Genomic DNA, 9,996 nt, shown 5'->3' on the forward strand with positions numbered 1-9,996 from the left:
GGTGGGTGGGGGTTGAGCGGCACGCAAGGGAGGGTGGCTAGTGAGGAGAAGAGGCTACCTTGCATTATTGAGTGACAATAATATCATTTGACAATGTTTTTCTTTGTAAAGAATAATGTGTTAGAGAAGCTTATTGCCATAAATGCTGCACTGACATATCTCTTGTCATGTTATTGCACAGATAAATTCTAAATTCTACATTTTCATAATGAGGTCTTATGTCTTATACATTTTTACACTGAAACTACCTTAAGACTTGACATTTGAATGCATCATTTAAAGCTCACTTTTTTTGTCTCCATAACTCACTTTAGTTTGTCTTTCATTTTTGCAGCTACAGTGCCGTGCAAAGTTTTAGGCACAAAAAAAATTTCACACCTCAAACCGATCTCAAATCAGTGGTTGATGTGACCGCACCCTTCGCCTTTAAAACAACACCAGTTGTCCTCGATATACTCGTGCACTGTATTTTTCAGGTCGGTTGTTCTGAGCATGCAGGAGAACTTGCCACGGCTCTTCTGTGGATTTAGGCCATCTCACTGTCTTCTGTCTCCTCATGTAATCCCAGACAGACTCCATGATGTTGAGATCAGGGCTCTGTGGGGGCCGCACCATCTGTTGCAGGACTCCTTGTTCTTCTTGTTGCTGAAGACATTTCTTTAAGATGCTGTATGTTTGTGAGCCATCAGATTCCTCCAGCATGGTACTGTGTGATGGGTAAGACTCTAAACATCACAGCACAGTAGTTTATATGAATCATGAATCATATATAGTTCACAATAAAGCTTAATTTTATTAAAGATTATCCACCACTGGGTGTAGGGTATATTTGTCTTGCAGATTTATGGTAAAAGATTATACAACACACACATATTAATGCTATATGTTACATTATATCATAATTTTTAATAGTGTTCATAGTAAGAACCTTCCTCTACATGATGTACACAGTTGTGTGAGTGAGATGCATTGTTTGGTTTTTTTTTTGCCTTTTGCAGACAGTAGATGGCAATAACATCTACCCTGATTATTCAAATAAAAGCATGTGAATTGTTTGCTTTCTGTGCTGAGTTTTTTCTTTATTTTTCTGTTTTCGTTTAAACAGCAACTTTTTACTCATGCAGAAAAAGTTTTTTCTTTCCTAATAATTCAGTCTGTTAAATTCAAATACCTGAAAAACCTGAGCCACAAATCATGTGAGCGGGCTCGCTGGTGATTGTTCTCTGATTTACAGACACTGAGGAGAAATTAAATTTCTTTAAGACACAGACACAGTTAATCATGTTTGACAAGTGTTGGTGTTGCCTCTTCTTCGGTTATGAATGATGGATTGTGGAATGCATATATTTTTGTGGAATCTATTAGAAGAATGATATGCAGTCACCAACTTGCCATCTGTGTCAACAGTACTAATCCAGGGCTTGATTCTCTACAATGCTTTTACACAGTAGTGATATGCACAGTGTCTCAAATATGTGACACCCTTGGAGCTGAATCATGTGAGAATATGAAATATAAAATGTGCTGTTAAGCATAAGGCGACAGATGGAAACAGGAATGAGCCTTTTTTTAAAGCACTTCCATAGTGCCAGTTCTCCTGTTGTAGTGACGTACATAGCCCCATGTATTTCCCATACACTGTGGCAAATGATCACTTGCTCCAAAACTGACTTCCTCCTCCTTCAGGGTTACCTCTGATGCCCTGTTGTTCATTCATGCTTTTTTTTTTCCTCCTCAGAGTATCTTGAAGAAAATTAAAGCCCACAAAAAATATACCTGTCTTATCTACTCCAGTATCATTTTGATGTCTCAACAGATCTTTGAAGGAATGTCTCTGGAGAAACGATGTGTGAAATATACACAGCCATGCAGACACATACACACACACTCACACACGCACACACACACACTGTGTTGACAGTGCGTCCTGTGGGTGCCAGGTAGCAGCCGGGGTTTATCATGCTGCTTGGACATATGGCTGCTGCGGCAAATCTGATTAATATGGGATGGCCGTGGAGTCCAGCGTACAGTGTAGGACAGACTGCACCAGGACATCCCCACTGGTCCGGCCTCCCCCGCACACCGTGCCAGGCCTCCATCCAGCATGGCTAAAAACAGACCAGTCGTCAAGGATTCAGATGGTCTAAGCAGTGGGGGGGTGGGAGGAGGAGGAGGGGTGCTGTACAGATTTAGAAGGTGACCAATGACTTTTTGGATACATTAATATTAACGTATCACCATTTCACTGGGGAAAATCTAATTGATAATTTAAAAAAAAAAAAATCATACATCTTCAGTTAATTATTTTCTTTAGATTTTTACAAATGAACAGGATTTAACGACGTTTGAAGGGTGAATTTAATACATTTTGACTTTCTGTGTTGGAGAAAACTCAAATGTGGCCTCTTGAAAAGTTCCCAAGACTGGAACTGAGACACAGTGGAGTCCTGTATGGGTCAGTGAACATTACGAGAGGCCAGCTCTGTGTGCTAGTGGAGAGAGGACAGAGGAGATACAAGGAGATAAAATGATTGCTGCCCTGATAGTGAGAGTTTTCATGGACGACTACCTCCAACTACAAGTCTCTTTTTGTTTTGTTTCCTTCTCTTTTTTTCTTCTTTCACTTCTCTCACTCACAAAACACAGACAACCTCATACATACACAGCGGACACGCACACATAATTCTGAACTGTTTGCACCAGTTCAATTCTGATGCAGTTTTATACCATGGAGTGAGACAGACAGTAGAATGAAAGGATTCTTCCAAAAGAGAGACAGATTTTGACACGTCTTCTTAAATGAAATGGATTTTTCTATGAGATCATGATGAAAGAAATGGCAATACATATTGTTTCTTTTGTCAGTATCTACACCATCTCTCCAGGATAGTTTCTTTTTTTTCCCCTCAGATGTAACATTGCAGCTATGAGAGATCACTTAAATTACAAAACACAACAATGTGCTTGAACTGAAAATAAAACCACTGGCTCTTGGCTGCAAGGACTTCTAGACAGGGATGCTACATCTGGCAAATTGTCATGGCATGTGCCTAAATGGAGAAATGATCATGAATTATTAATGCTTCAATTACTATTTCATTTAGATAAGCCCTTTAACTTGTCACAAATGTTTCAGAAATTACTTCATGTTTTCAGTATAACCCGAAATCTGATTGTACTGTAAAACAGGCCCGTTGTTTGTGTGTGTGTGTGTGTGTGTGTGTCTTCCAACAGTTTCAAGATGCAAATCAGGTGAATGTGAGGTCCTTACTTGCTCAAAGTTGTAAATGTTTGTCTGTGTTTGCCCTGCAGATTAGTGACCTGTATAGCGTGTGACCGTAACGTCTTCTCCCAGTGACTCTGAACGACAATATGCATATAGAGGTAATGATAAGAATAAGAATCTGTGAAGATGTTGTACAAAAAGTAATAACAAGCTTTCGCAGTTATTCGGTGTCTCTGAGCCTTTATTTAGTTGGATTTTTGCGCCTTGTGTAGTTTCAAGTCACATTTTCCTCCAAATCAGAAGAGAACAGGCAGCTCAGTGATTATGCCGCACTTACAGTACATATCAAAATAGCAATGTTAACAATAGATATACCTGCTGTGCAATCGGAATGGAGTTTTCAGCAGTCAGAACTTAAAATGCACTTTTGAATGAGAGCACTTTATGTATTTTGTGGAACACAACAATTTGTGATGGCTGACAAAACAAGAGGCTGAGAGCGAGTATTTCATTTCTACTGTCACAATTTAAAAATGCTGCTGTTTCCCTTAAAATATGCAAACTCAAAATGTTCCTAATCACATTTACAGAACATCTTTACTTATTAAGAGCAAATTGGAAATGGAACGTCAGAAGACACTAAAAACATTTTATGGCAGTGCAATTCTTTTCAACTGGCCTTCAGCAAGAAGCTATCAATTGATTAAAGAGAACTAGACAAAATCTGCATTTTTCCCTCGCTTCAGTCAGCACCTAACAAATGTTAAGCCATTCACTCACATACACATCCAGGTAGATGCAAATCTGAACCTTTGATACAGTCTTGTAGATACAGTTTGTAAGAAACTGGGCCAAACATGACAGAACCAGCATGGCTTTAGATTGCCAGCTGCCCAGTGATTTGCATAACCCTTCCACAGCTCATTTGGCTATGATAATCTGTAGATGTTGTCACTGGATGTATCACCTTTCTAAAGGGCTGACGGATTGCTCTGCCACTCCTGCTTATCCCTCGTCTCCCTCATGGCTGACTAGCTGTGACTGCTTCTCCGGTGCTGATGGTACTGATGGTGGGAAGGACTGATCTGTGCACATGGACTGGATGCAAACAAATGGGTATGTCTGGGTGCTTTCCCTTTCTTTCTTTTTTTTCTCTTTTCTTTACTGTTGGAGTGCTACACTACATTTTCTCAAATCATTAACAAATAATCTCTTGATATTATTAATTTAAGGTCAAATAAATAATTGAAATAAAAGCTAATGTTAGAACTATCAGACTACTGACTCTGAATATTATAAGTAAAGCACTCGAGGGCAAACTCACATACCCACATCATGTTGGAATACACTGAGATTTATTCAAACAAGACCAAGATTCTACAACCATGCTAGTAGCTCTGCGAGGCTGTAATAAAGCACAGTGGCACTTTGAGTTAAATGTTAATGCTAGTGACAATACATACTGTAACTAACATGCTATTGTACCATGTTCACCATTTTAGCTTAGCATGTTATTAGCCTATGCCAAAAATGTGCCAATCAGCGCTAAACTCAAAATACAGCTGAGACTGTCAGGTCATTATTTTTGCAAGTATTTGATACAATTCATCCTAAAGGACACATGACTGTGTGTTGCAAACTTCAGGATAATCTAGCCAATAGCTGTCAAGACATGTCACTTAAATCAGCAAGTGCCAGAGGCATCGCCAAAGGCATTAGCATACATCATCTAGGAACCATGAACCATGGGAATGAAAGCTTTCATACCGATCCGTGGTGCTTAAGTCAGAAGATCACAAAGGTTATTAGGATGCATCCTCTGAACATCATGAATGTCTACATAAAATGTTATGCTATTTCAGAGACCAATGTGGGTGACCAACCAACAGAAAGACTGTCACTTCCATCCCCAGAGCCTCGCTAATAGCATGGCTGACTATTATGAGAACTCACTAGTCTTATGTTTCTGTCTTTTATCTGCTGTAATCAGCTTTCTACAGTTGCTTTTCCATATGTTGGTGGAAAATACCAGTCGAAAATACCATTGTGTGCACGTGCGTGTGTGTGCTCCAAAGTGTCTGTTGGTGGATAATTTCTCATCGTGGAGAATTTTATTGCTTTAAAGTCCTCATTCTCTGACCTCAGTGAAGTGATTGCTTCTGATAATGCCATTAACCACTGCCTTGCAATTCTCTGGGGCGCAGTGAAGAGACTGAGAATAGAAAATACTTTTATTTTCTGAGAGAGGTGTGGATGTTTCTCACTCCTGATTTATCAAAGGGCAAAAATTGACCACATTTTATTTGCTCCTAACTAACTGAATCATACATCGATCGGCCCGCACCTACTAAGCCTTTCATTTGTATGCTGGTGGCTGAGACAGAGAAGGACGGTGAAATGAATTGGCAGTAACAAATGGCGCTCTAATGTTAAAAGGCATGTTGGCTGCTGTAAACAGCAATTGAATAGGGTGTGATAATGACCTGAGCATTTTATTACAAAGAAAAAAATGACAGAAATACAATTTCATTTTGCTTAGTTTATATTTTGCCATTATGAAGTTCCAGTTGATTGGTCCACCAGTTTGGTCCAGACTACAATATCTCATCATCTGTCGGATGGATGGCTATGACATTTGGTACACACATTCATGCTCCCCTCAGGATGAATCATAATATGAATGAACTTATGGTTTATGAGCAAATACCGGCAAAACTAATGACATTCCTATCAGCTTCAGCTAATGCTTTGTGTTTAATGCTGATTAGCAAATGTTACCATGCTGACACATTAAACGAAGATGGTGAACATGGTCAACATTATACCTGCTAAAGATCAGCATGTTAACATTGTCATTGTGAGCTTGTTAGCATGCTGAGGTTAGCATTTAGCTCAAAGCTCTGCCTTTGTACATCCTTACAGAGAACCTAGTGAGGCTGTAGACACTGAGTCTCGTTAAATGCAGTTTTATGTATGACAGGTGTTATGCAAATACATTTTAGTGTTATTGTTAAATTATTATTTAACAGTCCTGTATATTCATATTTATGACCATAGGCAAGAAATTGATGTGTTCAGCATCTCATGCATGTATACATGCATGGAAAACCTATGCATTTGAATTTGCATCCAAGATTTTACCATCTGCATCTTTCTCTGTCTCTCTTTCTATTTGCAGGCGGTGTCCAAGGTGCCTAGTCTTTATCCCCATCTATGTAACAATAAATCTGCTCTGCCATAGGAACTAAAAAGTCCCCAGGTGAGAGCTGTGCAAGGAGGCCCTGCTATCAGGGAACAGCCAAGCATACAGTGGACAGTGGCATCTCTGGGATTAAAAACTGCTGCATCCACTGTTCCCCTGGCCCACTGACGGATGGATAAAGCCTTGGACTTCACCTTATTGAAAGAAGGAGAGAGTGCCCGGGGAGCCATGAAATCCATAGACCCTTCTTTAAATGGGTTTGTAAGAGGCTTCCGCCTAGCAAACCACAGCTGAAAGAGCCCATTAAATAAAGCCCAGCTCCTCAGCGAGGAGCTGGGGCAGATTCATCAGAGAGAAGAAGGCAAAGATAATGATAGCTCATGGCCAGATGTGAGACGCTGGCTCCACTCGCACGTCATGTGGGACCATGTCAATAACAACAACAGTCAGATAAACAGTCTCTTCTTGCTTTCTCCTGCCATCTCCCTTTTTGGGGATTGTGTCTTGCAGAAGCAGCTAAACACAGACAGACACATGAACACATAATGTGCACATAAGTTTGGGACAGAAAACATGAGTTAATTGGACCATTTTCTTATTTAAGTAATCTCACAGTGTTTTATTAACCACCTCCAGTTTATTTCAACACAAATTTCAAGCCAGTGAGCTGGATATGAGTTCTGCAGAGCACCACCTACAGCATATGCTCTGTCATTTTTGTATGTCTAGCCGTGGATTAAGAATCAGGGTGGGGACATTAGCCCACCTTCTTTCTCCCTCGGTGGTTTGGCGAGACCTTCACAGCGAGAGAAGGTGGAATGCAGCCTGGGCAGATTTGAATATCAATGTGGTCAGATAGGATGGGAAGGTGCTGGAAGGAGGGAGGAAGGAAGGCTGAGGAGGGCCTCTGGCAGGACAGTGGGAGAGATGGAGAGAGAGAGAGAGAGAGAGAGAGAGATGCAGGGAGGGACAGAGAGAGAGATTTGTCATTTGCTCTCCGTTCCACCTGCTCCCCTGTCATGCATCCTGCCGGGGGGGAAATACACCCTGATGTCTGAGGGAGACTGAGGGAAAAGGATGGGTGAGGTAAAGGGGAGGTGAGGAGGGGGATAGAGGAGGGAAAAGATGGACAGGATTGAGGAGGAGACAAAGGAAGGAGGCAAGATAGAAAAATGAAGACACAGTTGTGGAAAAAAGGAAGAAAATATATGCATACCGTTGCGTATTTGAGGTGCCAAGTCCTGAAATGCAGGAGCTAACTACAGGGGCTGGCAGGTATGCAAATAGGAGGATGTACCAGTGCGCAACCAGATTACTTTTCCTGCATTTGCTATTCATATATTTGCAAGGTGACTCACTTCAGACAAAGCAGGTGATCAAGAGCTCTTTCCTTTTCCCTCTCGCTTTTCTCCCTCTCTCTTCCTCCACATCTGAATAGCAAGGAGAAGGCAAGGCTTGATGGATCCACAGCCTCAGCAGAAGTCGTAAGCCTTGCAAATGCCGCAGCCCACAATTGCATGCCCGCAGATTTGATATGTATTCCGTCAGCAAACCCCATTTAATCCATTTTGCTGTCAGCCCCCCTTAAAAGCATCTCGACTGATACAGGGAGAGAATAAAGTGCAGGAGAGAGACAAACAAGACACCAACATGCATAGCTAAGAATCACACCCCAATCACTGAGAAACATTTGAAATCTTCATCTTTATGCTTTTCACTGGCTTCTCCTAACCAATTTGCTTTAAATTGCTCCCTCTTGCTTATTCTGTCTTTGAGAGATTCAAGCTTGTACATAAAGGCCTGACTTTCCTGAATGCATCCTTGCATCAACATTAATGACACAGAGTCAAATTTTTAACTAAAAGTATGTTCTGCACAGTATCTATTTCTACATCTTTTATTGACCAAGACTCTACATTTGCACCTCAAAATCTCCTGAAGCCATTATCCCAACACTCAGGTCTCAGCCCCAAGAGCTCCCAATGGGACCTTTCCCATTGATAGCGAGACTGGGGCTGTATCAGCCGCTGTTAGTCTCTCAGCTTCTCATATTCCTTCTTTTTGATGTTGCCACTTGGGACCACTACATGTATTTCCACTGCTGTATTTTCTTCCTTGTCCATTACTGCACTGGCTGTTTGTGTGGTCACCACTCATTTATCTTACCAGATCTGGAAGTCCCACAGGATCCCAGCTATGCTATTCTTAACTCTTTGCTGTGTCTCTCATGAGGCTCTGGCAGAATTCAGTCCATACTCACCTTTACAGCAATGTGTTAGCCATAAGAGAGGTCTAGATTTTGTCTTTTGACGTGACTTTCGTGTTGATAGGGATCATACTGATCCCATTGATAGTTGAGTTTTTTAAGCAACATGATACAGCTAACTGTGTTTCAGTGAGACTAAGTGTTTATTGACACAGTAGAGACTCTGTAAGGCTGCACTTTCGTGGTACTTTGAGCTAACATTTGGTAATCAGCTCTGAAGCCAAAGTACAGCTGAGCATAATGGGAATGTTGTTAGATTTCTAGGTATTTGGTCATAAACCAAAGTACTGGATGAATTTAAATTTTGATTTGATAATGGCGCTACAGGAATAATTGTCATGATATTTCACTCCAAACCACAAATGTCAACCTCATGCCAACCAATAGAGTGGCATTGCCATTCTTATACACACAATGCTAACATGGCTAAACAGCACAAATGCTCTCAACACAAAGCACAGTGGTCAGAAATAGAGTCAGTTGCCAACATTTAAACACCTGTAATAACATGAACAACCATTTCATGAGAGTCAGTAGGTCCAAACTAGATCTGTCTACAGGTATATATGTATGTAGCATATTGAGTGCGATGACAGACTAATTTACTGTCCTTGATACAGGCTCTCGAGAAGCCTCTGGGGGCTTTGTCTTGGTGAGATCTGAGATGAGTTCTTGCTTCCAGTTCTATTTGATCACAGACTTGTAATCTCTCAGTAAACACAAGGGAAAGGGCTACGGGTATAACATACCTTTTAAAATCATGAATTTGTAACATTGTGCCATCATCTGAGAGGATACAGTGCATAAAGAGGATATCTCTGATGCACCCACAGCGCTACAAGGTGCCACAGTCTCTCCAAGGTCACACTTCATCTCTCCACCAAGGCTGTCATGCAATCACGAGAAATAAATGAATCGCATGCAGCATCCTGGGGGGGGGGAACAAACAGTGGGCTCTGGTCTGAAAACTGAAAACCTGAAAACTGTCCATTAGGTTTCATAAATCATTCCATACTGGTTTTATTTCAATTTTAGGCCATAAAACCAACCAACCAACCAAACGCACTAATCATGTTAAGAAATGTACACAACTGCTCAAGATGATAGGCCCAATGTTTGTGAAGTTCATTTTGGGGTGAGTTTTCCTTATAGGCTAAATCTTAGGAACCAAATCCAAGTCTCCAGGCAACATAATGACCTATTTTGTTTGTGTAGCCAGTTCCCTCACATGACTTCACCCAGTTCTCGGTAATGTTCTTTCCTGATCCATAATGCTTCTTTGATCAGAACAGATATAGGCTA

Source organism: Seriola lalandi, unplaced genomic scaffold (genome assembly GCF_002814215.2).
Source record: "Seriola lalandi dorsalis isolate HSWRI2012SDOR001 ecotype SW California unplaced genomic scaffold, Sedor1 jcf7180002054606, whole genome shotgun sequence".
Classification (NCBI taxonomy): Eukaryota; Metazoa; Chordata; class Actinopteri; order Carangiformes; family Carangidae; genus Seriola; species Seriola lalandi.